Here is a 26,703-nt window from a genome sequence, read left to right as displayed (position 1 = left end):
ATTTCTAGAAGTCCCATATTGATCCTTACTTGCCCATAAATAGCACAGCATATCACCACACCCACCTGCTCTCCTGGGTAAAAAGACTGAATTTCAGAGATGCCTGAAGGCTTCTTTTTGTGCTTTTTCAAATATTTTGTGTTCCCTTGCAATGAATGCAGAAGAAAAACTCCAAACATTTCTTAAAAAAGCGTTTTTATATTTATAAGCACATAAGCAAATGAGAGAGCTTGTAGAGAGAGAGCTCAGCTCCTGAAATGGAGTCATGCATCAGGTGGACTGTGACTACTAATAAGAAGCTAAAGGCAATGCACACAATAATTGAAATCAGCAAATCAAGAAAAAGGATGTGATTTAGAACTGGAAGAGGAGAACCTGCAGAACCTTTTTACAGAGGTTCCATTACCTGTTCTCTGCATACAAAGCTGGGTGTTTTGAGGACACTGCAAGTCTACAGTCAGAAAACTCTCCTCTTGGATTACACATTCATTGCTAGGGTAACATTACTGCAGGTACAACATTCTCACTGGATTCACTATAGATATATTTTAGAAAAACAGATCTAACATTCCTCTGCACTGTAGTTTTTGTAAGGGGTGCATTACTCACTCTAATGATACTGTGCTCATATCAAGCATTAAGTAACTGCTTTGAGATAAACCATGCAATCACCACTTAGAAATCAAAGATGCTCTCTACAAACACACATCTGTTTGCAATGGGTTCTCTCCTTCATTCTCCTTCCCTGAGGTCCCTCTCCTATCAGCTGGTTCATCACCAAAGCACAGAAAGTTGGTTTTGTGGGAAACATATTGATTGAATTTCTTATCTGTGAAATCAAAGTATATAATGAATCAGTCTGCAAGCAGTGCTCCCTGACAAACAGCATCCCTGCCAAACACAAGAACTGGCCAGAAATCAAATTTCTAGGTGTTACTGTTTACTAAGCAAAATCATCAGAGTGTCTTTATTCCCAAGAGAGTCTATAAAGCCTCATTTTTATTTCTATTTGATAAAAACAAGATGGTGGGGTCAGGGGAAAATAATTTAAATCTCCTAATGTTGTTTGGGCTTACTGGCTTTGAATGGAATTGATTTCATATTATGGATTTTCATCTTTGCTCCACATTTGAGACAATACATTAGGAAACAAATGCTAGGTACTAATTTGTTCATACTGTTAAACATATTTTTAATTATCAAGTGGTCAAAAAATATTTTATCAGCAACCTTCAAAAAAAGACTTCTATGTAAATAAATGCAACCAATTTGTTCAAGCCATATTCAGCTGCTCAAAGTTAAGTTCCATCTTTTTAGATATATAAAGGATTTTTTTTTTTACCATTGCTCTTATTATTTCCTACCCTAAGCTTCTTACATGCATTAAATATACATTTACATTTCCTAACCTGATACCACATCAAAAGAGTACAGAACAAATATTCTCCATATATTTATCTGTTGAAAACAAAATATGAAACAGGTTGTAGCCCAGAGCCTCAAGACAACTTTGGTAGTTGAATCCCTAAGATTTCAGTGACAATCTTGGAGTTGAGTCCAGGTGATTTATAGAGGAAATATATGGTGAGGAAGCAGCTGAACTGTAGAACTGATCTACCTTAGAACTGAACTGTAGAGCAGAGCTAATCTACCTTAGATCTGTAACCATGTCCTAACCCAGGATGATCCTTTTCCTGACTATTGGATCACACTTTCTTCCCTTTTTAAAAGGACCAAAATAACAATGGTGGGAAGTTTGGTTTGTTTTTTTGGTTTTTTTTTTTCTTAAATGAGAAATAGTCATATAAATTTGATTTGGACGTTCATGAATGGAAAAAGCAAATACCAAGTGTTAGACTTTTTTCAGGTCTCTTTTTGCTGCTTAGAAGAAGAGTTTGAAGAGGGTCATAACCAAAGGCAGCAGGAGGCACTGTATTTCCTGGTCTATAATTCCAGATTTGGGGCTTATGCTCTTCTGTCACAAGTGATACAAAGTAATCTGCATGATTAAGGAGCAACAGAAATATTTTAATTTTTATTTATTTCATGTATTCATGTATACCTGTGTAACCACAGAATGTCCTGATTCAGAAGGGACCCACAAGGATCATCAGCCCAAATCCTGACCCCACATGGACACCCCAACAATTCCACCCTGTGCATCCCTGAAAGCATTGTCCAAGCCCTCCTGGAGCTCTGGCAGCCTTGGGAATGTCACCGTTCCTCGGGGTGCCTGCTCAGTGCCCCAACACCCTCTGGGGAAGAGCCTTTTCCTGATATCCAGCCTGGCTCTGCCCTGGCACAGCTCCAGCTGTTCCCTCAGGTTCTGTCACTGGTCACCAGAGAGGAGCAGATTGGTGCTGCCCTTCCTCTTCCCCTCACCAGGATGCTGAAGACCACAATGAGGTCTCCCCTCAGTCTCCTCCAGCTGAACAGACCAAGTGTCCTCAGCTGCTCCTCACACGGCTTCCCCTCCCGACCCCACACTATCCTTGCAGCCCTCTCACCTATAAGCACATGCATTTTCTCACGAATGCCCTTTGGAACACATCTAGAAGTCTTGGGACAGTGTGGAAGTTCATGGATTTGGAGGCAGTTGTCCCTTTGGGGTACAAAGCCCAAACACTAGGAATCAGGAATCAGCTGCTCAGCCCCTCCAGCAGCGTGGGGCTCTCTCCGCTGTGCCAGGCTGGACACAGAGCATGCAGGTGAGTAACTGGGAGGCAAAGAGCACCTGAAGCATAAATCCAGTCAATTGGAGACCACGAGGATCTCAGACTTCAGGACTTCAGGTTCTTTAAGGACTGTTCAGTTTCTGCTATGGCCCTCATAAGCACAGCAAGAAATAAATGCAGTTTAGTGGCTGGATTAAGGGGTGCTGAAGAACTGTGTGTGCTCAACAGGCTGCTTCTCTAACAGCTCATCTCTTTGTACTGCCCCTTAATGGCAGAATCCCTCTTCATCAGCTCAATCCCCACAAAATCTTTAATATGTGCTTAACTTTCTGAACTCTGAGCAGTCCCTCTGACTTCAACACAGCCACCCCTGGTGCAAAATTAAGTGTAGACATAAATCATTGCAGGAGTGTAGCATGGTGAATAGTTTCTCTTCAGGAAAGCATTTATTTCCTGAAGGCACTGTTTCAGTTTAAAGTTTTCACATATTTGGGTAAAACTGAGTCAGTTGGGAAGCAAAATTGAAGGACAACTAGACATGTACGAAATAGACATTACTAAATACAATATTTTCCTACTGGAGTGACAGACTCACGAAGGAATTCAGATGCCACAACAATGTTTCAAAAACAAGTGCCAAAGAAATTTGTACTTTTCTATCTTAGCTCAAATGATCAGGGTAATTGTCTGGGAAGAAGAAGACTGGAGTTTAAGTTTACTCTTTGCTTGAAAGTATAATTGTGAATTTAAGTTTCCAACACCCTGAGGAAATTAAATCTTAAACAATGGACTGTGGAATTGGGAAAGGTTGCATAAGGCCAGGTTTGTGAATCCAGTCCTCTTGTGACTTTAGCGCCCACTTTGTTGAAATGCCCAAATACGTTGAAAGTTACTAATTTAAAAATAGAGAAAAAAAAAAAAAAAAAAAAAAGACGAAATAGAGGGGATAAAAATTTAAAAGTAAGAAGGAGAAGAAAACAGTGCCATATTGCCAGAGTGTTTAAAAGCAAGGTCCTGTCTCTTAGTCACATCTTGTGCTATAGCTGGAGCAAACAGTAAGAAATTTTTCCCAAAGATCCAACTATGACTGTGATGACTCCCTAGCAGAAGTTTAAGGTACTCCCAGTGTCTCAATGTTAAATATCACAGTTCTATAAAATTTTACATTCATTGTATTGCTTGCTTGTTTCATCTGGACCTCAAGGGACAAAGAGATTTCTGTAGTTGCGTCCCTTTTCAAGCACATCAAATATTTATTTATTTTTTTTCATAATAGTCCTATTAAGCCATAAGTCTCTCCCGTTTCCCACAGATTGTCACTAAGTCATGTTGGTGTCACTGCAGAAACCCCAGCCAAGTCTCACTGATGCCAGTCAGAAAAGGGATGGAAAAAAACTTACCAAACTCCAGAATTTTTATCATTACTGGAGCTAGCAAGATGCTCCTTAGTCAAGTTGCTCATGTTGAATTGTAACTTCCTTTTCTGCATTTGCATGTTAATGTCAGTGCTTTCTTATCTGTGTAGCGTCATGCATATTGCCAGCATGGCACAAATAAACGAGCTAATGAATAAATAATGGCAATCAATAGGAACAAACATGAGATTGACTGACCTCCTCATTGTTCTCACTGAAAGAGGTGCCAAAAGTAATCAAGCATCATAAATTATAAAATATAAGTTCAGCGTTAGAAAGTCATTGTTTCAATGTTTTGGGGATACTGTGGTGTGAACAAGACAATGTATTGCCTACAAACATTTACCCAGGCTTGTTTTGCTTTTAGAAAATGTCCATTTCTTCTCTTGACTGAAGTAAAAAATAAGTTTTGTGATGCAGAACGGCTTCCAAAATATTTCAAAATGGTTTCTACCAAATGAAGTGCAACTTTTGGTTTTTTTTATGGTGAAATTTCTTCCTGTAAGGGCCTGTTGTGTTACTGAAAATAATTTTTATCCATTTTTAAGTCCTGAGGACTTAAGGCACGTGTGTTTGTCAACACAGACTCTCTGCAAGAGGTGAATAGTGAAATACTCCTATGGAAGTAGTTATTCTTGAAAAAACATTGAAATAACTGTTTTCAGCAGATGCACTACTAATTCTACTATGTGTTTTTAAGTATTCCCACTCCTCTTGAATCCTTATATCACCCCTGTCTTTGGTCCCCTTTATACAAATACACAGAGAAGCGGTGTTTTTATGTGCAGTGCTTACCAGAAGCCAGCTCTAGCTCAGTGACAATGCAACTTCTCACAGTTTTTTTATCTCCTTCCTATCACTAATGACCCATTGGTCATATATTTACATGCAGGGATAAACCCCACTGAGAACCACAAGAGCAGTGGATGATTTTTGCAGCAATCCAGCACAAGGGAGCCATGATGCCCAGATTTACCATGACACTGAGACGTTAAAAAAACACATGAAAACAAACAAACAAATAAACAAAACTAAAAAAATAAACCAACCAAACAGAAAAACCCTCAAACTATAAAAATAAAATTGACAAGCACAAAGAACTGTATGAATAAGGTGCCTTGGATCTCCTCTTCAGCACTGGGTGCCAAATCCTGTTTTATTAGCCAAAGAAGGCTCTAGTAGACAAAACCCAAAAGACTACAAAGGCTCATGTTGTAGCCATGCTCTCCAGTGCCATATGATAATTTACAGTCCGTTTATATTGAGATAATACCACAGGGCATTTTTCTCTAGCAGAATGCATATCTATTGTTAAGTAACTGATGACAAAGGCTGGCACATTATTAAAGGCTGGACTGAGTTCAGAATTTAAAATTCCCCTCGCATTTCAAGCAATTTTCAATGTCCACAACTGTCATCCAACATTGTTTCCAAGTGGCAATTCAGTGGGAGAAAAATAGCGATCCATGTAGGGCTTCACAGTGACACATCTGTTATGTTATTTATCTTAAGTGTGAAGACAGGAATGAACCAACTTCCAGCCTCATGAATCAGAACAGAACAGAATAGAAATTAAAGGGAGAAGAGAAAGATCTTTGTGTGAATGTAGGTTAATGGAATATCATGCGAAACTGCTTTTGCCAGAATTACTCTCTCTGATTGCTTCCAAGTCTACTTATCATGATGTAAATCAGGAGGAGCTTCATTAAGTGAATTGACTCACTTTGGCCCAAACAGCTGTAAAAGAGATCTAAATGAGGCACAGTATCACTGCAAAGGGTCAGTTGTCTGAAGCCTTTCCATGATTAAAATGGTGGGACAAGCACCTTAACCTTTCAGATCTGAAATGTGTTTATCTTCCAAGGCATCTGCCCAACACTATATTTTTTAAAAAACATTTCCTTCTTTACACGTCTGTATTTTGGGGCCTGCCCTTCCCACCCATTGCCAACAGTCCCCACACATAATTTCATGGAACTTCCAAACATTTCCTGTGGAGAAAAAACCCCAAACTTTCTAAACTCTATTTTGCTTCGGGGCATCTAATCTTGAAAGTTATGTGTGCTGTTAAAAATTGGCTTTCAAATCAGGGAACGAGGCCCTTAGGGATACTTTCTTTATCTTATTTTATTTTTTTTTCCTCTCTTCATAAGAAGTTTCAGAGCTGCAGAGCCTCAAGCCAAAAGAAATAGTTGTACAGGCAAGTTTTCTACAGAACAAGAAGCGTGCTGGGGTGCTTGCTAGAGGCTATTTTACCCTCCCGCATTCACATGCCTCCCACCAGGATCCACGTAGCAGATATGAAAATGAGTACATGAACTCTTGGGTGAACTTTTAGGTTGGCCCCACTTCCTCCTCTCATCTTGGCCATTTCACAGAATCATAGAATAATTTGGGTTGGAAGGGATCTCAAAGATCATCTGGTTCCAATTGCCCTGCCATGGTCAGGGACACCTTCCACTGTCCCAGGTTTCTCAGATTTTCTCCATTTCAGCCTGATCTTGAGCACTCCCAGAGATGGGGAAGTCACAGCTGCTCTGGGCACCCTGTGCCAGTGCCTCACCACTCTCACAGGGAAGAATTTCTTCCTAATATCCAATCTAAACCCACTCTCTTTCAGTTTGAAGCCATTCCCCCTTGTCCTGTCCCTCCAGGCACTTGTAAATAGTCTCTCTCCATCTTTTTTGTCAGCTCCCTTCAGGTACTGGAAGGGCACAGTCAGGTCACCCTGAAGTTTCCCTTCTCCAGGCTGTGCTAGGATTATGATTTTCATCTAACTAGGATGGGATTTATTCAGAATGTACTGATGCATTTTTGGTAATAAAGTCATTGCAGCTCCTGATGTGGTTTAGCCTGGCACTTAATGCCACACAGATTCTTGCTGTCTTCTTCCCTCTCAGTGGGGTGGGGGAGAGATTTATGGGGGGGAAAAAAAAATCAGCAAGATTTGTGTATTTAGATAAGGGTCATTCATTAATGTGGAGAAGGAGAGATGATGATAATAACAATAATTATGATGATGATGACATAATAATAGTAATAATAGTAATAATAACAACAAAACAAAAGAAATAAAGAAAAAGTGATTAAATTGTTCACTACCTGCCATCTCCTTACTGACACATATTTAGAAAACAGAGTTCTTCTTCAAATTACCAGATCACTACTTTTTCTTGGTGTTATATGTGACAGAGAAAAGGCTTCACTTCTGCTTCTTTTAGAATTTTCTTTTTTTTTTTCCCCCACAAAAGATACTAGGCATATTCTCTTTCTTCCACCTTAGGACCAAAAGAGATCACTGTTTTTCTCTATCATGACCTCCTCTGACATTGAAAATAAAGCCTTGAAATTTTGTTTTCTAGCTCTGAAATGGCAAAATTTAGTTGGAGAAGATGAATGAAGTCATGTGAAAAATGGCTTTTCTAAGATTCATGCACAAAGGGAAATGCTTAAATTAAGTGTTTCACAAACCAAACAGGCTGTTAGATAGAAGACTTTTACTTTGGTACTATTAATATTATTTGTTGTACCTTACAGCACTGCCCCCAGTAGTGCCTTTGTAATAAAAGACAGATTCCCTTTCCCTCTCATTTCCTGACTCTGAATGATTTCACACAAAGGCTCTGACCCTGCCAAGCTTCACACCCATGGTGAATCTTACACACTGTGTGTTTCCTCTGAAAACCATGACTGTACACAGACCAGGGCAGATGATGTCACAGATATTTGCCTGTGCCCACAAAAAGCACAACTGTATGGTTGGTGGGAAAGTTTAAGTACTTGCTCATGTCTTTCTATATTATTTTTACATAGAATTCACAAGCTGCTTATTTTCCTGGTAGTTAAACCAGAGAAATTCCCTGGTTAGCAGAATTCACAGGCTTTACTGATCTGAACATTGGAAAGCAAGTATAGGGGTCAGGTGTAAGGTATTTCTTTGTGTTTCCCCATCCCAATAACCCACAGGGACTGAAGATAAACCTTATTTCATACACTGATGAGCCCTGGCACAATGCAGACACATTTCTTGCCCCTAAACTGCCAGCTAGCAGCACAACAACTAGGAAAATGCATTTTCTTCACCTCCCGGGGTCACACTGTTTGTGTGGTGGTCTGTCCTGCATGAGTGTACCAGAGTACAAATATGCCTTTTTTTTTTCCTGTGTGTTGATCTCTCGTTTAGCTTACCTACACAGAAGGTTTTTCAAATGTGCTTAAAGGGTATTAACTTGTAGTTTCCTTACAACTCTCCACTCAGACTGCTGAGCAATTAATTGCACACTTTCTTTTCAGAAACTCAGACGAGGACTCCAAGGACTAAATCAACCTAAGGTGCAGAAATTTGTTCTACCACAGCTAATTATCCAATGAAAACTCTCAGTTCAGCAATATATCTGAAAACAGAGTGCTTAGACAGCCAACCTAGCATTTCAGTCTATTTATAATATAAAGCTTCACTATAGCCAACGTTGTTAATAGGTTTTTATGGTATATAACATGAAGTTTTGCTCTTTAATTACTCCTTTAATCTTTGCTGGTCTTGTTCCTGAGAACAAGTTTCACTCCTGCTTTTTACAGGATAAACAGATCCAGGAATGCATCAGACTGCCACAGGGGTCAGAGAGTGCATTTATTGAACACCACTCTATTTCAGCCTAAATACTGACTGATCTGGTTTTGTTTAGTGGAAGTGTAATTAATATAACTAATTAATGGCTGACCACCCAAATTTTATTTTATTTTTGGCAGAGTGTTGATACATGTCCTCATTTGTTTCATGTGGTTCCTCTTCCACCTGGACAGGTCAGCTGTTTGGAGGATTGTTAAATCCCTATATGTTAATATGAAAATTATGCTAAATAATGCAAAATATATGTTAATATAGGGATTTTATTAAATTTTTAAAACATACTTATCCTGCCCACTTGTGTTGTCAGGTGGGTCATAGGACTACAGCATTTATTTTATTTTATTACACTTTCAAACCACAGACGGCGGTCCAGGTGTCACTGACTCCTGTAACAAACTTACATGAGGTTCTCAAAGATAAGGTATTTTCTCTACAGTCCTGCAGTATGACAGGGACACAGCTGATTTCACAATGACATGATGTTTAGTAAGTCATGGAGAAACAACTCTACTTTTTCTGGATACCTTTCAAAACTGGTTTGAGATTCTGGGTAATGGGAGAATGAGGCCTTGTTGCATTTATAGAGCTTCCAAAAAATAAAGAACTCTTTAATTTACCATACATCTCCAAGACATCATTAGCAGAAGACAAATATCAAAGGAAGAAGGGACATTTACTAAATTTTTGACATTTGATTCTGAAACAGATACCCTGAGTGACAATTGTCTACACCTTTGCTCCCTCCATCTCAGCTTCCATTTTCAAGCAAAGGGTACATGAATTGACTTGTGGAAGAGGGTTCTGATCTGTAGAGATACCCCCTTGCAGGCTGAACTTCTCCTTGGGACTCAAACATTCTCCTCATCCAGGAGGATTTCTCAGGGCCACAGAAATGCCAGCAACCCTTGAGCACAGCTAATTAGAGAAATCCCCTTGCCTGCAACACAATTATTGGAAACTCAGTCACCCACTGGAAGGAAAGAAGGTTTTTCTTGCCAGAAAGTCAAATCATTCGTGCATAACTTTTGTTTTCTCAAAATCTCTATTTCGTATACAATGATGCTTGACCTGTATTCATGCATGCAAGAGAGAATTCATGTGTGTGGTTAGCTCTTAATTCTTGGACTTGGTTCCTGGACTCAGCTGTAGCTGGATAAGGATTTGACAGTTTTCTGGAGTGCTGACACTCCATCCTGTTTTGACCAATGTCTGCCTGTTGTAAAGTCACTGTGCAGCACTGGAAACTCACTGGTTGGTCACCGAAGGCACGTGGACCACATCAGTTCACCACATTGGACTGGATTAGGATTTAGAGTAGTGCATGGTCACCACACGGGGTTTCTGGAAACTGCTGAACTTCACAGGAAAAGAAGAGTTGTGAAGAAGTAGTAAGAAGTTCTTATTAAAGGTGGCATGTGATGGATCAGTGGATGGATGGATGGATGGATGGATGGATGGATGGATGGATGGATGGATGGATGGATGGACGGATGGATGGAAGGACTCAGAAGAATATTAGTGACACCCATCCATAAGAAACTGTGGACTTATACTGAAGAACTGTTGATTATGACTAAGAAAATAAGATCAAGAAAATGAGTCCAAGGAAATAAAAGCAGAAATATTATTACAGAAATATAATTGCATATAAAACAAAAGTTTATACCAGTAGTAGATGGATGAATTGATTGGTTTGATAGCAGTGAAGACAAAATCTGCTAAACCATGAGCACTAGTAGACCACATTTACTAATGCAAATAAAGTAATGTAGTGGTATTCTCTGTAGTGGTATTCCTCTGAGCACAAATCCACAAGAGTTCTGGAAGCGCACGGCAGATGGTCTGTACAACTGCACTAAAGAATAAAACATATTATGTTTATCTCAAACAGCTGTACAGGTTGCCAGTGATCAGATTATTTAAATTGCTGGGACTAACTGAGCTCATGAATGATTTGTATGTTTTTTCAAATGAGTTTTTTAACTCAAAGAGTAGCCTCCCATCCAGAGTGAATGGTGGTCATCAATACTTTGTGTAGGTACTTTTATTCTTAGAAATTGTTTGCAACCCAGTATTGGTTTTTGAAAATTGATTTATTTATATCCATTCACTAAGCAGCTTTGACCAACAGTTTCTGAAGTATGAGGCACTCATGAATGGCATCTGCTCACTACAAACTGTACATTATCTGTCATATTTTACCTCAATCCTACGGTACTGTCCCCAGACTGGTCAGTTTAAATGCAATTAGTGACTGGATGGTTAAAGAATAAAGACCCCTTTTGAATCATGAATGACATATAAATATTCAGAAAAGCTTCTTTTGGGGAGCACAAGGGACCTGAAAACAGACTCAAAACAGACTGCGGTCATTCATATACTCATGAATAATGTTACGAGACCTCGGAGGAGCAGAGGAGTATATCCACATACTAATATGTGCCTAACCTCATTTTATTATTCCAAGGGCTCTAATCTAACTCAGAGGGAGATCATTTACATGAAAGAGTCATTAGATAAAGTGCATAAATAGCCTTTGAAAGAGTTGAACACACAGATCTACCTCCTTCCTAAAGCCAGCCTCTGACACGGTAGATTTGAGAGCTCTACAGTCAATTGATGTCTCTTTCAGACTCAAAAAAAAAAAAAAAAAATTCTTGAATCATTTTCTCATCAGCTTCACCATTTCCACCAAAAAAAAAAAAAAGTGCTAAATTTAATGTAGTGTAATCTGGTGTCTGCTGAGCTCCCTGTGGGAGCCACAAAGTCTATTTTGAATCTGTTAAGGTAAACATGGACTCAGAACTAGGCTTCACATGGAGCCCCATGCTCCAACAAGTATGACTGCTAGCTTCATTTATAAAGGATGTGCAGTATCAGTAGCTTTTCCTGCTTTACCTACCTTGCAAAGAAAGGACTCTTGTGTTATAAGACATCACTGTATTTTAGAACACCTGCAGAAAAAGAAAATTAGATACAGGGAAGACTGTGGGGTTTTCTTCCTGAAGAAGTCAGTGATGGAGTTCACACTTACTCAATATTAGCTGGCAGTTCTGATAATATTTTCAGAGTTGAAATTTTGAGTCTGTTCTGAGGAAAGGAACTACTCAGTATGATTGAGAAGGTTCTATCAAAACAAAGTTATACAGTCAGGGATACAGTCAGCATTCAGCTGACTGCAAATTATGTCTAGATACCTGTGAAAAATGTCAGTGCACAGAAGCAAATCTTTAAAAATCAGAGTCCTGCCAAGAGGAGGCAATTGAGATCCATAAGATGCAGTCATCTGTTGAGTCGCTTCCAAAGGTTTTCTTTATCTTACCAGAGGCAATTGAGGGTTTAATGTTAACCTTCTTATCAAATTGTGAAATATTAATTTAAAAAAAACCTAAACAAACCAACAACCAACAAACCCAACACACATGACAGCACTTTTGGGGCCAAGCTTCCCAATGGTTGTGATGATAAGATCATGATAAGAGTATCTAGAAAAGAAATAATCTAAACCAATGAGATTAAGCAGGGTGAGATCATCCATTGATGAATATATCCCACGACTGAGAACAATATAATGGGATTAATGACAAGGATTTTTGAATCATAATAAGATATGGGCTGATGCTTGAGAAAAAGTTCAGTGCTTGCAATAACAGCAGCAAGTCCCACATGTAAAAACAACACAGTAAATCTTAATTGGCAAAATGCCTTCTGGTAAAGAGATGCCTTTGTTTTTGTTTTATGGAGAAGTTCTACACGATTTAACAGAAAACTGCAATCTTTCAGTATTATTTCTTCTTCATCACTGGATCATCCAAATGAAATGGAAAGTCTGTACCCATGGCAAAACTTTTTATAAAGCTGAAACATCCTCCCAAGTCACCTTAGGTGCCACTGGAGGCCTTTGGACAGACTCTATCCTTGCTTGGTGAGACTGCCACAAACTTCATCACCTGGGGACGTTTCCAAGAGAAATTCCTTGGGGAACACCTAAAGGCTGGGTGATGCAGGGAAATCCACTGTGATCAGCACTGTGGTGGTCTCAGGGTGCAATTCTCTCACCTAGACATGAGCTGGTTGCTCTAGGTCCTCTCTGTGGCTCGTGAAGAAGAACAGGGTGTGCTGTAGAAGTTCATTTAGCCAATATCAGAAGACACAGATTTAGGATGGTAGAGTTTGTCTTTAAAAACATCTGTCTTTTCTACCAAAGAGTGGAAACAGAGGGGCTAATTCAAGTAGCTGAATGTATTTATTCAGGTGATAATGATAGATTGTTCTGTGACTTGCCTCTTTTTCTCCAATATATGAGGTAAATTTGATCATTGTGATTAATGTTGTTAGTGAAACTAGAAAGATACAATGGAAAAAAACTCCATTTTTTAAAAAAACTACAATTTTTTTTAAAACCAAATTTTAGGTTTCTGATTGTGAAATCTGTGAAATGAGACAATCTCACAAAATCCCTTTATTTGATAAAAACAAAGACACCATTTTCCTCCAGGAAAAGAACAACTGAAAAAAAAAAAAATATATATATATATATATATATAACACTAATAAAATCTTATCTGACAGCTGAACTCAGAGAGATCCTGTAACATAATTGTCCTATTTTATTAATGGGTAAACACAGATGTCAAAAGATGACATGGGGAGCACTGTGAAATTATTGGTAATAATTTTCAGAAAGTTCTTCTATAGGGACTCATCACTTAGAAGAGCAGCAACATGTGAAATATAACTGCATCCTCTCCAAAGCAGGATTGGAGACTCCTAAAATATTTGGTTTTAATGGAATTCATTCAACAAAAAAGCACAGTAACAAGCTACATAGACAGCAAAAGGCAAAAAAAAATCTTGGCATGTATGTGCTTTGAAGTTTTCTACATAACCAGTTTTTCATGAAGAGAGGCCACACAGGCTCTATTGAACCCAAATGACATATCTGAAACAGCTCATGCACAGAGAGCTTTCAGGGAATGTGTTTTGCTCTTGTCAATATCATATTTATGTTTATGTTCCTTACATATACTTAAAAGTCCATATCTCTTCATTGCCTTTTCTTGATTTAGACCAAACACAGTTCTTCAAATAATTATTCAAATAATGCCTTTACAGCTCAGAAATCCTGTATACATACTTGCATCTGAATTTCAGCTTAATCATATCTAAAATAATCTTATTAAGTATACTAAAGTATTTGCTGACTCTATAATCCATTAACTTTTTATGGCATGTAAACTCTTCATGTTTTACTGACATATTCAGAAAATATGTACAGAGGGACAAACTAGGTATGGGAGCAAGGGAGTTATCCTAATTTGTAATTTCCTGTTATTGTAAATTGTACCTTTTCTGCATTTTTATGGCCTTCTTCTATCTTGAAACGTTACTACACTGCTTTTGTGTTAACTTATACATCTTCAATGTTGTAAAAAACTACCTTAAAAGTCAATAAAAAATACAATGGCACAGGGTCAATCAACACAAAGGAGGAATCTCTTCTGAGCAAACAGGCTAGAACACAACTGCAGCATGTTGTGATTGATTGAAGATATGAATCAGAAAATTAAAAGTTTGAGGGTTTTTTCATCCAGTCTTAGTTATTACCAGCAGCTTAATTTATAGAGTTACTTTGATGTTATCTCTAGTTCTGCAAAGAGGCTGCCAGTGCAAGAAGTGATACTGCCTGGTATTGCAGGGGATACCCAGGCTTATCCTAAATGCAGAACAACTGAACACATTTTGCCACAAAATAAATCCACTTCTATTTATGAGGAAACATAGGTAAGAATGTGGGGTTTTGTATGTTGGTTTGATTTTTTTTTTTTTTTTGTTTTGTTTTGTTTTGTTTTGTTTTGGTTCTGGTTTTGTTCTCTGTGTGCTTGTTTGTCCACTTTTTTTGTTGTTGTTGTTTTGGGGTTTTTTTAACTTTTATTTTTAATTTGGTGGGGTTTTTTTGTTTTTTGGGGATTTGTTTGTTTGTTTATCATGTGTTTTTAATGTGTTTTTTTTGTTTGTTGGGCCAGAGCTTCTAAACTTTAACAATCTCTGCTGGTTTTTTTTTTTTTTTTTGTCTCTGCATTTGTGTGACCACTTCACGGACCCAGTCTAGATTACATCTGACCTGTCAAGCAAATAACTCAGAGCGAGCTGTACTGATTTCAGCCCCTATTGTAAATTCACATTTGAAGGGGGAATTTGATAGAAAAGGTGGAATTTTGAAAATAAAGTTCCTCACAGGGCCATCAGAATGGATCAGAAGCTGAGCAGAGAGGAAGCCATCATCTCCGTGGTGGGGACATCAAAGAGTAGAGACTGGAAACTTTCAAGGCCAGTGTGGGTGTTTGTTTTTTCTTTTCTATTGAATTTTCTTATATATATATATCTGGGAACAAGCAAAGTATTTTCTACAAGCATCCAGAATCCAATTTATCATATGGCAATTTGATTCTAAGCTCATCTTAACACACAGCAGATAAATAAGCAATCATAAACTCTATCATCATAAATAAAAGCATTATTGAGCTCAAGCAGTGAAAACCAATCAATAGGGGACACTCATCCCCAGTGAAAGCAGCTGCTAATGCTCTGTGGTTCCTGGTGGATACTCTGTCATTGTGTTTTAAAACCACAAGGAATTCCCTGTGTCATCAGCAATGACCACTTTATTGCTGGTGGATTAGGAAATTAGGAGGACTAAGGGATGCATATGAAATTCAGGGGCTCATTCATTTAGCCACATCTTCCAGTGTGGGAGATGACATGGATTTCTTGTGGCTTTGGACAGGTTCAGAGAAAGCAAATTGGGACCTTCCTGCAATTTCAGCATACACACAATGCACAGAGAGAATGGTGGAGCTTGTTCTTCCAAATACAAGAAGGAAATTAAGAGCTGATTATCAGTGAAAAAATAAATATTGATCTGATTAGCAGTCACATTTTTATGTCTATTCTTCTGGTTGTTTCAGTCAAAACTTGAAACCCCAAGGAAAATTTTTCTAATTTTTCCAGAAGTGTTACACTTCTTAACATTAACTAGATTGAGTATACCCTTTTTTAAAGAGCATATTTTTCTCTTTCAAAGTAGCTCTATTCATTTTTCATGAGACAAGCTTTTTTGAACATGAAGGGTTCCAACTTGAAATGAATAAATTTCTCTATATTTAAAAAAGCTATTTCATTCAGCTTGAAACACAATATAACACCCTCAACACCCTCACCCCCAGTATTTTCTATAGAATGAAATATTTTTAATTAATACGAACTTTCAGCAAAAAGAATAATATATATGATAATTGTGCATTTCTACTATTTGTCCCATGATGAATATTATGCTGAGTACTATCAGATGCATTAAATCAGGCTCATTTAGTCCAAAAGTGATCAAACTTCATTTAAACAATGGAATTCCTTTTGAAAATATTAGAGGGGAGAAGAACAACAAATTCTAATCATTCATTTCTCTCTCGCTTAATGAATTATTGATTTGTGCTTCCCTTTTGAATGATAGTGCTCTGATGTGATAAACATTGATTTTAATCTTTATACAAATATTGTATATCATCAGCATGTTATGGCAACAGAATAATACATACTCAAATAGAGCTGAAGGGATGGAATGCCATGAAAAACTCACTATGAGCTGCCACAGCTGTGTGTATATATGTGTGAGGGTGCACATGTAAAATAGCAACTGGATTTGAAAGTAATAAATAAATAAATGAAAAAGTAATAAATAAGTAATAAATGAAATCTGTGGGGTGGGGGGTGAGTGTGATAATGATGCCGAGTTATAGAAAGTTTACATTTGGGTTAACACTGAACAGACAACCTTGGAAATGAAAAATAATTACTTTGTACTACTAGTAATTCCTCTAACTTGACATTTCCTGCAATCACGAGCGCAGAGCTGTCACAGGTTTAAAGGGAGAGCTCTCTCACTCCCTGCTTGTGTTCAGCAGTTTCGCTTCGTGCTCAGCTATTCACACCAACGGGAGCTACACAGTCAAAAGACAAAAGAAAAGTGCTGAGAGCGGTAAACACATAGATAATCCTGTCCACCAAACAATTTTGCATTTCCTTTATGCACCATTTATTTCAGACAAAAAAGCGGCTCAGAGATTTACGTCAAAGTGATTTCCACAGCTCAGCTGCTCAGGTCTGGGGAGAAGATTGAAGCGCTGAGCTGCACTTTCCTGGGGACCATTGCATCCCCCCTGTCCTGCCCTGCTCCTCCTCAGGCAAGTTCATTTCTGGCATCCACCGGGTGGTTTTTGGCAGCCTGGATGAGGAGAAGGATCCTGTGACTACCGAGAGATGAAGGGACAAATCTCTTTCTGTTTTCCCTTGGAGAGCAGTGGATCCCCAGCTCTGGCTGTTCCTCCTGCCACACTCAAGATGGGTGGGCTGGGAGGATGTTCCACCACTCTTCTCCTGAGCCCTCTGCAATGTAGGGGGAGCATCCCTCTGACATCTGTGAGATGTTTGTGCTTGGGGCACACAAAAGTGCAAAACATTCAGTTTTTTCATTAGACAACCCAAAACATCCATATCTCAATGGAAAACATTCACACAAAAACCTTCCAGTGAGTATGGCTACACTGGGACGAGTGTTCGTGCTACCATACACTTTCACAGTGAATTAGTCTTGCAACTAATGATCTATAACTATTACCCACCAGGGCAGCATTGAGATTTTTTTTCCTACAAGGCTACAAAGGGTGAGATTGAAATCAGCATTCAGGGACTAACCAGACCCAAACATGCAATCCTATCTCAACAGATTGCAAAGTGGGACCAGGGAGACATAGAAGCTGAGCTTTTTCTCTCTGTCACATGGTACTGCCATTTATCCTGCTGTATGACAACAGCAGGATACGATTCCTTAGGGTGAGAAACAATTCGGCTTCCCTGTGACCACTCTCAAAGGCAACATGGGAGATTTTATTATAAAACCCTGGTTTAATTGAATATCTGTAGGTAGAAGCTGCAATAGGATAAGTCAGGCTAGGTAAGGTGTGCAAATAAACATGTCCAAATTAACTTGTAAACAATATATGTAACTTTTTCCTTTCCCTGTGCACACTTTGTGTATGGCTCTGCTCTTATAAAGTGTCTCTCAATGGACTCAACAGAATAAGACTCCCCTGAAAATTTTTGCATCAGACAGTTCCCAAGGAGTAGGTGGCTAAGTCAGAGTTGCCTTTTGCTTCTTCTAGCCTCAACAGAATCAGACATCTTTTTTCTATCACTCAATAAAAAATTAGTTCCCCCGTCCCAGAAAAAGGTTCTAGTATTAATTCAGAGAATGAAACACTTTTTTGTGGTTATCAGTAAAAAACCCCAAACAGCCCATTTAAAACCTATTAGCAAGCATAAGAGGGCAAAATAAGGCATAATTAATGTAATTTTTTTTTTCCCTTTCCACATATTTAACAGTGTTTTGGAACACGATCCATAACATACACAGCTCTGATTGTAAGGAGTTAGATCAACATCCTGCTCCAATGTTCTTACATATGGAGTGGGAAAATGAAACTTGAACCTTCAGTTTACAAGTAGCTGGGGAAAAAAATAGATCACAGGGTTGAAAACTTGCAATTATTATGGCATTTGCATTATGACAAATTTAAAACTGGTATTCTGGGTTATGGACAGTGCTATAAAGCTGGTATTCTACGCTGTGTATTGCAAGCTCATTTAAAATGTACTCTACCACGACATGATGAGAACACAAATTATAATTAGGAAAGTAACCCAAGCAGAAAATTAGTCTGGAAGACTGGTCTGAATGTGCTCCTGCAGACAAAGCCATCCTGTGTCCTAACTTTACTGTCTCGGTGTGGGGAGAGATTGATGCAGAAGATAAAGAGAGATATGGCTTTCCGGGAGGGGGAGAAAAATAAAAGGCTTTGCAAGTATGATCCATGGTGTTTCAGTTGTGCAAACACACACAAAGAGAAGCCCCAGCAGATCCCATCTTTGCGGAGTTACCCAGAGCTCAGGCTGCCACAGCTGCGCTGGACAGGTCTGTACCTGGTATTTTGTTACCAGAATCCCATTCATAGGCAAAACCCCACATTTATCAGCACAGATAAGGTCTGCTGACCCCATCCTGAACCCAGAGCCTACTTGCACAAGTAAATGTACCTAACATTTGTAACCAACAAAGGGTTAGCTGTAAAGGTAATGATCTGAGAAAAAAAAAACATGGTTCAAAATTACATTATGAAACAAAAGGACTCAAAACCTCTTAGTGCAACCCACCCTCCCCCGAAAAAAAGTGAAAGTGTCAAAAGTTTTTGTTACTGCTAAGTAATAAACCATATAAATAATTTTGAAAAACTTATAGACAAACAAGATACATATCTGAAAACATTTGCGTTTGAAGTTTCCTATAAATATTTTGTAGGGTTTAAAAGCCAAATGGTTCTCCACAAATCAGTTAGTAATTCTGTACCTTTTCTAGATGGACTGGAACAAATCCACTCTTTGGAAAATTGTATCTACCTTACAGATGTCTCTTCTTGTGGAAAGGGGATCTGTATGCTAGACACTGGTTACATTGCACTTGAAGGAAAGGTTCATAATTTTCTATTAAATCTTTCTTGGTATTTTCTGTGAGAGTGAGTTTTCTTGAAGTAACTGTTGCTATTTCATTTTAAGGGTGCCCATGACTTCCCAGTATTTTACAGGACTTAGCAGATTTATCCTTGTTTAGGAAAAGACCAAAGGAAAGCAAAAAATCTACTGAGGCAAGGAGCCAGATAAATAGCTGCCATTAGAAAAAAAATGATAAACTAAACAAAACAAGAGGAACAGAGGTTGTAATTGAAAGCAAAAAAACACTCTTAGGGAAGAATTTCCCACCTGATTTTTGTGGGACAGAAATTACTTGATACTTGAGACAGCATTTAAAGACATGAAAATATATTCAACCGAACCCAGACTTAGATTCAAATCCATCACCTCGACTCTGCAAAACCTCAGATTATCCACAGCAGCTCCTGATGGTCACTGGGGCTCTGCCACATTTATCTAATCAGTACATTTTCTTTAATCTCACACTTACCAGTCGGAAAATCTCACTTCAATGGTGGAATGGTGCGAAGATTCAGTCCTGGTTTGGTGAAAATGATAAGAAATCCAAAGCAGGAAAAAGCTCCAGGAGGAGTTTCTTGGACCTGAATGAAAGAGCAGATTGATTAATTTGGTTAGTTTTTCCTCTCATTTAAAGGCTGTGATGAATTTAAGTTTACTCATTTCACACTATTTCATATGTAAAATTTAAAAAATTTTCTCTGCATCCCATATGTCCAAGATCTCAGGAAAAGGGAATTATGACTTCACATACAATGCATGGTTTGAAATAGGGTGTGTATGAGTTTAGTGTGTATTTGAATCTGCTCCTGGTCAGAATATTTCCCAGGAGCAATGTTTAATACAGGCTTCAATAATGTGTTTCTGTTCATTTGGGTGTGATTTAAAACCATGTCTGGAGTAAGCACATGTTTATTAACTGCTGTTCAGGGCACAGATATTTCCTGAACTGGGCTGTAGAAGAAACCAGAATTTTCCAAAATCAAAAGCAAAAGTCAAAGTAATTGATTCTATTTGAAAAGCAAATAAATACACCTGAGGTCAAAGCTCCTCTTTTAAACTTCATCACTGGGATATGTGTTGTAAATTTGCAGTGCCCATTTTGAAAATTTTTAGGCATAGTATAGTTTTGGGGTTTTTTTTTTGTATTCAGAGCTCCTCTATAATGAAAAAATTGGGAAAAAGGATATAAATTCATATTTATTGCTTGTCAGGGCCCTCATATTTGATTTAGTTTTAATGAAAAGGAAGAAATACATCTACATCAAAAAGAAAACCAGCAATGATGATGTAGAAGATTTAGACAACTTAAAGTTCCATTGTTGGTTAGTGATTCCCGAATTTTCATGCTTCCTTTATATATTTTCAGAGAATCTACTTATGGAAAGTAGCTATATATTATGAGCTAATTAAATTTCAAAACTCCAGTTTGGTGACACTTACAGGATATTTAACGCTTTCCCAAACTGTGACAGAATTTATATTCATGGATATCTTTTCAGAAACCTAATTTTAAGTTTAAAAATACTGACTCATAGGCTTCTTGAGATGTGTGAGAAATGTCCTGTAGAACATTCATAAGATGACAGCAAGAATAAAGATGTTGGTACTTGGAGAAATAAAAACCCACCAGGAAAAGTATTGGTCTGCTAATGTCAGACTAACTGCCCTGACCAGTTTAGGTGAGGTTTCTACCCAAAATGAGTCTTGGTTTGTACATATTTACTGAGCTGGAAATCACAAAGTCCAACTTAGCGAGCCCTCAATTGAGGATGCAGTTGCTAGGATGTAGCAAGCAGGAGGGAAATTAAGATTATTAATGAATAATATAATAATTATTATTAAGATTTTGGTATTGAATCAATATCACTTGTAAGAGTTTTGGAGCTCTCTGAGTCCAAAAAACAGGATAAATATTCTCCATGTGAAGGATTTTATATGTAGGCAGCATTCAAGGTACCTGGTGCTTGTCATATTGACCTGGATTCAGGTGCTAACGCATTATCTGATTTTATTATGAAGGAGAGCCCCAAATAAAACTCAGACAAAAATACATTAAGTACTAATAAGAATGGTTGAAAGTTTGAAAAAAAAAGTAAAATATTTATAGAGCAGCCCTTCCAGTTGTGCTTGCAGAGAGCAAGGCAGAGCTAAACCTGTTTTTTGCCAAAAACCTCCTTATCATCTGAACTGCTTTACAGGATTTTAGAAATTACTGGGTTACTCAGTAGATTTCTGAAAGCTTGAGAAATCATACTACGACATTTTCTGGCAAATTTTCCATCACTTGGTTAGATTGAAGAAATTAGAAATTCTGCTTTCCTGGGCTTTTCACACCTCCTCCTTTCAGCCCTCCTACAGATTAAAAATGGCATGATACAGCAAGACTGGCCAGGAGAAAGAATATGCAGAAACACATCTCGGAGTCTCAGGCTTTCAAACTCCAAAAGACAGGGATGAAACCTCCGGACTCGAGTGCAGCCGCGCCATTAGAAGATGCAGCCCCAAGATTGTTTATAATGTCCAACTGAAAAGTCATCCCTTCAATTTGAAACTCCCAAGCTGCTCCCCTCTGCCTCCCCCTCACTGCCCAACCCCTCCAGTTTTAATTAATAACACAATTATGTGCCTCCACCGCAATTTGGAGATCTTGCTCAGGCACTGTGCAGGAGAGCTTGGAAGGAGACCTCCAGACAAGTGAGAACTGTGATTGCTCTTTATGTGTTAAGCCTTTTCCAAAAAGTATGTGGACATACAGAAAGGTCCTTGCAGGCTTCTTAAGTGAAGTCTGTACTTGCATTAATGGTCTTCAGCAGCTGACATAGGTTGAAGAAGAGTAAGCACAAAAAAGCTCAGATTCATTTCTGCCTTCAGAGTACACCTTTTTCTATTCTGCCTCTAAATACAGATCCTCCCCTGCCTTGTCCCTGGGGACAATTCAGTAGGCCCAGTGAGTTACCAGTGGCCAAAATCATGTATCTGGATATAATTTAATTCTGTTGCCCTTAATAATTTACTTTGCCTCTAATGATTTATTTTAATTTTCAATATCCCTACACTGGTCAGCCAGTCAGATTAGATAATCACTGGAGGTCCCTTGCAACAGTAATATCCTGCCCTATCCTATCCTGCTCTATCCAGTCCTGTCCTGTCCTGTCCTAATTGCCAGCCCTAAATTCAGATCAGTACCTTATCAAAAGCTTCCCATTTTCCTCTGGAGCTTCTTGCCTCTAAAGACAATTGTGGGAATGCAGCTTTAAGAGCCAGGCATTGTGAGGGTGGGGGTGAGGTGCCCCAGCCTGATCTGAGAGGATTTCTTGACATCCATCTGATGTTGTCCCTTATCTCCATCTCCTGTACTGACATACAGATCCTGCTACATCATTTCTGTCCCTGACCACTATCAGCAGACTTCGATTTACTGATTGCCTTATCTTTGCCACAGCCTCATTTTACTCAATACACCCTGCAAGTTTTCAATCTCTGCTGGCCCCAAAAGGGTTTCTCAAGATAGTGTGTGCCAATAAAATCTCCAGGTGGGGCTGAAATATCCCAGAGATTCTCTGGCCTGTGACACAATGTCACACCAAAGCTGCAGCGCTCATAGGTAAATTTCCTTTTGCTTTACTGCACAGAAATCTCCGACTGAGTAAAGCTAAGCTATTTTTCCTCCAAATGAAAGGATGGAAAGCATGTCTGAAAATTGTTTTACTCTGTTAATTGCCATCATTATCAATCAGATGCTTTTAACTGAAAAAAAAAATCCTAAAGCATCATCACTGTGGCCATAAGAGCAGAGAGGGGAGGTAGGGGAATCTATAACACCACTCATGACTGGATTATCACAGATCAATGCAAACTGAATGACTAAATACTCTTTCTTTCTTTCTTTCTTTCTTTCTTTCTTTCTTTCTTTCTTTCTTTCTTTCTTTCTTTCTTTCTTTCTTTCTTTCTTTCTTTCTTTCTTTCTTTCTTTCTTTCTTTCTTTCTTTCTTTCTTTCTTTCTTTCTTTCTTTCTTTCTTTCTTTCTTTCTTTCTTTCTTTCTTTCTTTCTTTCTTTCTTTCTTTCTTTCTTTCTTTCTTTCTTTCTTTCTTTTTCTTTCTGCCTTTCTTCCTGCCTTTCTTCCTGCCTTTCTTTCTTTTTCTTTTCTCTCTTTTTTCTCTCTCTCTCTCTCTCTCTGTCTCTCTTTTTCTCTCTCTCTCTCTCTTTCTTTCTCTTCTCTCTCTCTCTTTCTCTCTTCCTCTTTCTCTCTTTCTTTCTCTCTCTCTTTCCCTCTTTCTTTCGCTTTTTTTTTTTTTTTTTTTATGTTACCCCAGTGTTCAGGTCCAATGAACCAATAGGAGATCCTTATTGAAACGTAAAATGGGAGAGTGAGAAGTGAGAAGAAAGAGAGAAGCATCTCTGGTCCTAGTTTATGTAAAGCTGGTCTCCAATATGTTGCAAATCTACTCATGTCCCTTTAAGAATACTCTTAGTTTATAAAAGCTAACAGCATTAAAAATACAGTAATTAACATGTTCATAATGTAAATGCTAATAATTTAACATGTCAAGCATCCTCATCCCCTACTGAATCAATATGAATTATTAAAACCGACTCTTTAAGACCTTTAAAATCAACTCTCAAAGCATGCACTAACAATTACACCATTGGCATACAGGAGCACCAAGTTACAAATTATGTGTAAGACGGTCTGACACTCGTTCTCTTTGATGCAAAAAACCAAAAGCCAAAAAAGCCTCCCCTCAAAATCTTATGCTTGGAACGGCATAATCTGCATGCATAAGTGAAATTTTGGGGTTTTTCCCCCTGAGATTTTTTAGTTTCTTAGACGCAAACCTTATTGAGAGGTTATAGAGTATTTCTTTCCATTATGAAGTTGTGTGACAATCCAAAATGCTCCTGAATCAATAAGGAACATAAACATTAAAAAAATTAGTCTAATATAGTAAAAGTTAAAGTTCCTGGATTAAGACCAGTTTCTCTCAAGGTTGTTGGACGTGTTGAAGACATTTAGAAATTGATTTTAAATGTTATAAATAAAGAGTAGCCCTTAACAGTTACTCCCATGTTTACTGCATGAAAGAAAAGAATGAGTTTTGTTGGTTTTGGTTTTTTTTTAAACATCTGTGAAATAAAGATGGAATTATTAGACAGATGCATCTTACCTCACAGCCCGCTTGAGACACTTTGGGAAAAGCTCACAAAGTCTCCTTTGTGTTTATATATGGTGACACAGCCAAATGCCTGCAGGAGATGGCTGTTTCCTGGTCAGCCCATTGAAAGAAGATGGCAGATATGACCTCTTTTTTCATTTGTTACAGATACAAAATAAAGTTTTGCAATTGAGTACAAAACCCATCACATCCACTGTGGCTTTCAAATGCTTATCCTATCAAATTGTGCAACGCTCATGTTAACGTCTTGCTCCACTCGAACAATCAGATAATGGGCTGGAGGCCAATAGGCCAGAGGTTGTTCTTCCTTTGGGAGAATGTTCTGTGCCCAGGAAATTCACTGATAGCTCTTTTCACAATGCCAGGGTACCCCAGTACAGCCAGAGCAGAGTTTCAGCCCCCTTCAGAGCAGAGCACAGCCCCCCTGCACTCCACAAGTCTGGATTGACTCCAACCAGCTGGGAATGCAGCCCTTGTTTCTACCTGGGCAATGCTAAACCCCCTCTTTACTGCGAGTAAGGAGGAAACTAATTTCAGAGAGGTTAAAATTTTACAAAGTTTGTGTACTCAGGAATAGTTTGTGAGGGGTTATATGTCTGATAGGAGATAAGGGCTCATGTACCTTGCTTTCCTAGCATGAGAAAAAGGTCTTAACCTCCTACCTCCCCTCTCCAGAACAAAATAAAAACCAAAATGACTGACAGACCTGGAAAAGTTCAGTACACTTCCTCAGATGCTTTGAGATTAGCACAAATGCCAGGCAAGCAGGAGATGGAGAATTCCAGATCTGGGTCAGCTGCAGCTAGGGAGGCTTTTCATGGCTTGTTGAGAGGATCATAATTTAATATTGAGGGACATGTCTTTCTTCCAGTCCCTTGTGTATAGCAAAAACCTTTCACAACAGGATGAAGAACACACATGAGAGATGCGAGCACAGTGCCACACTTTGTGATCGCTTAAACCATTCCAGCTGCACTTAAATTATTTTTGAGAACTCAGAAGTATCATTATGACAAGACCTTCTTTGAATTCCTATTTCAATTTCCCGGTTTGTTAAGGCTACACATTAATCAGCTAGATGGGAGCACTTGATGATCTAATAGCTGTTTCTGGAGATAAACGCAAGACACACTTCAAAGTTCTGCAAAAGATGGGAAAGCTGAAACAAAACTCTGTATTTCCCTAGTTTATCTTCTCACTCCCCAAATGTAAGATAACTTTTTTCCTTTTTTTTTTTCCTTTTTTTCTTTTTCTTTTAATCTATAAACCTTCAAGTGACCTTCCCAAAGATAGAGATACAGAGTCAAAAGCTTCACATAAATGCAAATAGAACTGCAGAAATGCAAAACACAAACAAAAAAGAATTACAATGATATTAACTTTTACAGGATATTATTTCTTTTGCTCTTTCACACCACGATGCACATAAGGAGCAAGCATTAGGGAACAAGTTTACTTAAGCAGTCAGGGAAAACACATAAAAGCAAGAAACCAAACATCAGGAGGAAAGCTTGGGAATAAAAGTGAACCTCCTCAGCCTTGAGCAGTACCAGGAAGTATGAGTCAGCTGGATTTTTCCTTTTCCCACAGAGGGGGATAAGATAATTGTCCCAGAGAGATGAGGTGAGGCTGGAGCCATGAAGAATGGGAAGGGAGAAGAGAGGCAAATGAGGGAGATGTTACAGGTGAAGGGATGCTTTTTGGAGAGGAAAGCTGAGTTGGTGACTGTAGATACAACCAAATGATCCTTAAGCTACCTCTGGAGTGTAATTATGTAACAGAAAGAACAGTCCTAAAGGAGAGGGAAGAAGCAGAAATCCCTCAATGAGGGGAAAACACAGATGCTGGAAACAAGAATCTTCTGTAATGCATTTTAAATCCTACAAAAATAGGACATCCTAGGGCCTGCCAGTATAAAACTCACCAGCAGTTAGGTGGGAATGTGAGATTAAATATGAAATGGTGGTTCAGTGGATCTATTCACTATTTCTAAGATTCCTGATACTGTGAGTTGTTGTCTCTCTGACTGACTGACTCTCCCAGGAGCTAACACTGCAGTAAAGTTGTCTTGCACTTGATGATTTGCTATAATTTAATTTTACAGAGATGCAAATGGGCACAGCAGTATCAGAACGTGATAAAAGGATTATCATCTGGAAAAACTCACACTAGTGACAAGGGAAGTGGACAGGATAGAAAACAAGGA

At 38.4% G+C, this 26,703-nt stretch overlaps 1 protein-coding gene across 1 annotated transcript in view; it reads right to left on the bottom strand.

Moving 5' to 3' along the window:
* The window catches only part of LOC131572827 (urea transporter 2-like), a 303,174-nt gene extending 278,649 nt beyond the window's left edge, over positions 1–24,525 (bottom strand). The window contains exons 1-2 of the mRNA XM_058826210.1: positions 24,489–24,525; positions 19,792–19,903 (exon numbers count right to left, since the gene is read on the bottom strand). The gene's annotated coding sequence lies outside the window, so the exon portion shown is untranslated. The remainder of the gene's footprint in view (positions 1–19,791; positions 19,904–24,488) is intronic.
* Positions 24,526–26,703: the final 2,178 nt, after the last annotated feature.

The sequence above is a fragment of the Poecile atricapillus genome, chromosome Z, assembly GCF_030490865.1.
Source record: "Poecile atricapillus isolate bPoeAtr1 chromosome Z, bPoeAtr1.hap1, whole genome shotgun sequence".
NCBI classification, from domain to species: Eukaryota; Metazoa; Chordata; class Aves; order Passeriformes; family Paridae; genus Poecile; species Poecile atricapillus.
Note: the sequence above shows the minus strand (reverse complement) of the source record. Positions and strands in the feature narration are given on the sequence as shown.